Consider the following 3,238-nt stretch of genomic DNA (forward strand, 5'->3'; position numbering starts at 1 on the left):
TAACGATGTATATATAAAGTGAATGACTTATCGTTGACGCATTTTTTATCTGTACGTGGTCGTTGAATATTCAAGAGTATTGCTTTCGCCGTGGATACATCGTAAATCATTACCAGGCGCGATAAAAAAGGCGTCGTAGCTTTTACTTGCGTTTCCGTTCGTCGGCAATTATCTTAATGCTAACGCTCGGAAAGTCAAGTTATTATCAAAACGGCGTCATAATTCAACGTGATCGCACGTTTGTTAGCGAGCGAAGCTTATTTTTCCACGCCGGACGCAGAAACTACTGGAAGGGATTCGCGCTATTACGTTGCAACGGCTACCTTTCACCCCTCCCGTGCAATAATTTTTCTGTGTTTACAGCCCGCGAAACATTTTGCCGTTTTTTTACCGCCTAGCCAAATGAGAAAAAGAGAGGAGGGGGAGGGAGCAAGCCTTCTAAGAACGAAAATAGTTGTATTATAATTCGTGATTAGATGCATCAGAGCGTATGCAAGGAGATCAAAATTTAAAGAACTCTAAGTAGAAATTTAAAATAGGAATTAGCTGTTCCTTTATAGACTTTCCTTACTTCTATTAAGGCTTTATAAAGATAGATTTACTTAGATCCTACACAGAGATATTACGCTTCTATAAATTAACGTGCAGACTTGTAAATTTGACTAATTTCTATCTTGGTATGTTTAACTAGACTCTGACTAAAATATCGAATTGAGGCTCTATTTCGCGATATATTTATTTAAAGTATAATAAATTAAATATTTTCTCTTAGCATGCTTATTATAACCAATTCCAATTACAATATTTGTTACAATGTTCTTATTATATATAATATTTTTATTATTATAAACATCATACACATCTTTTTCTCTTTCTCCAAAGTTAATTTATCCATTCATATTTTTATCAAATTCACAAAAAATTTTATATGTCTATCTTAGAGCATTTATGTCAGCATCACAATTCGTGGTTTATTCATGAAAATCTATTCAGAATTTAGAAATCTATCTTGGCCAAATCTGGGTTCTATGAAGAATCTGCGTGCCTACTTTGGGGCATTTTTGGCTAGAGCTACTTAGAGTTCTGAGTCGAAAATAATCTATTTTCAACGATAGATTAATTGATAATAGGTATAATAGATTAATAGATTATAGGTATAAATAGGTAGAATAGATTAATAGATTATAGGTATAAATACAAAGTAGAAATAATAAAATCAAAATACATAATTGAAACTAAAAATGAAGATGCACAATTAAACATTCGTAAAATAAAAAGAAAGAGAAGGTTATGACGCACAATGTAAGCAATGATGATAATGATGATGAAAATGTGCAATGAGAAAGAGTTAGAAAAAGAGGACAGGGAGATAGAGAGAAAGAGAAAGAAATTCATATTTCGAAAGAAGGAAAGAAGGCTACAGTAAACAAGACTGAACAAAATATACGAAATAGTAAACATCAATCGTCAAATCGTGTATCCGTGCAAAATACGCGCTCCTGCGTTCGCGTTCTGCTTAAATGCGACGTCGGGGGTGTGAGAATCGAATCGCGTTAACGCGCACGCAGCCGACTGCGTGCCTATCGGAAACGATCGGGTGAGATTTAACGTCGAGCATTCGAGCCCGTTCCATGAATCTGTTGTTTACGTTATTCCGGAAATAAATGCTGTCCGCGAAAGTACTTCGCCGCCGTCGTTGGGAAACGCAACATATCGTGCGTAGATCCGCCGCAAATCGCGCGTACGATCTTATCACGAGCTTGAAAATATCCCGCCGCGGGTACGATACGTGCGTCTGTCAAGTATTTCACGGGATATAATCGACGTCGTACGACTCGATCACGGCCATTAAGTCGCGCTCTATTCTACTCTCGATACGCGCGCGAACGAGTTTCGGAGCGTTATTTTCTCGTGGCCGACGCGACGCGACTCAGCCAGGCGATAATCGCGCGCGAGCCTGCCGACGCAAATCCATAAATTTTAAAAGTGCGCCCTAATCAACGCGTATTTCACTTCCATTGAGGCGTTCTTGTTGCGGTCGTGTGCTCTCCCCGAGCGATACCCGGAGATACTGTGTTACATTACCGCGCGCATACCAGGCTTACACATCGATCGTATACCGTATCCTTCGTTATCTTTATGCTTTCCGCACGATCTTGCAAGCCGGACCGGTAAGCTGGAAAAGAGACTTCCTATTCCACTCCGTGGTGGCTCTCCGCGGCCCGGTGAATGTCGGGCTCGCGCGAACGAGTTTCGTTATGGGAAATTCTGCAGTTGCGTCCCGGTATCGTCGCGTTAGCGTTAGCGACGGCAAAACGCAGCTTAGTCCGCATGAAATGCTACTGGCCAGCCAGCCAGTCGCCTGGCACGAGGGTTGCACATGCAACAAATATAACTGTCGTCTGTCGCGTTTAATACCGTCGCGAACTAAACACGCGTTATCACAAATGCAATTCGCCCGACATTGTACGGTAATTCACGCGTCCGCGTGCAGAGTAAACGGGGCTCGTCGCTTTGAATAAGGCGTTCGAGGCCGCTTAAGGTAGCTTCTTAAATCTTTTCGCGAGCAAATCTTCACTTTTAGCTAACTTTTCTAGTTCCCAGAAACAAAGTCGCATCCTGAAATATCCGATTATCCCGAATAGATGAAATACAACTCTCTTGTTTTGAAAATGGCGCAAGTTCAGTATCGGAATATTATATTGAGAGAAAATTTATCTAAAAAATAAAAACAATATATAGGGAAAAGTATTAAAAAAGTAACATATTTACTTACACTAGTATAAAATATTTTTCAAATAAGAAACTGTGTTATCTTAAAATCTTATACTGAAAAATAGTAGTTGGACCGACAAAATCAACGATCAGCCATCTTCAAAGAAATATAGCATCTATTGAATAAATTACACGTTCAATAATAAGTAATATTGATATAGTCACTAACCAAATCGCAATCAACGAATCAATTGATACTACTCTCATCACAGTAACTAATGTAATTTATTTACTCTCGACTAAACGTTTGCTTGGACAAATTTTCAAGCAAATCATTCAAAGTTTCATTAACTTAACTACTTTATTTTCTCAGTGTAAGAAAATTTTAACTTTTCATGGTAGCAATTGTTTATTCTACTTAAATAAAAAATAATTTAGATTCAAGTAATTATTATTAATTAACAAATATTATTAAGTAAATGCTATCAATAGCTTTCCCTCAAAGAAATATTTACTATCTTTT

Source organism: Odontomachus brunneus, unplaced genomic scaffold (assembly GCF_010583005.1).
Source record: "Odontomachus brunneus isolate Ranch 3 - 2012 unplaced genomic scaffold, Obru_v1 Obru_scaffold_045, whole genome shotgun sequence".
Taxonomy (NCBI): domain Eukaryota; kingdom Metazoa; phylum Arthropoda; class Insecta; order Hymenoptera; family Formicidae; genus Odontomachus; species Odontomachus brunneus.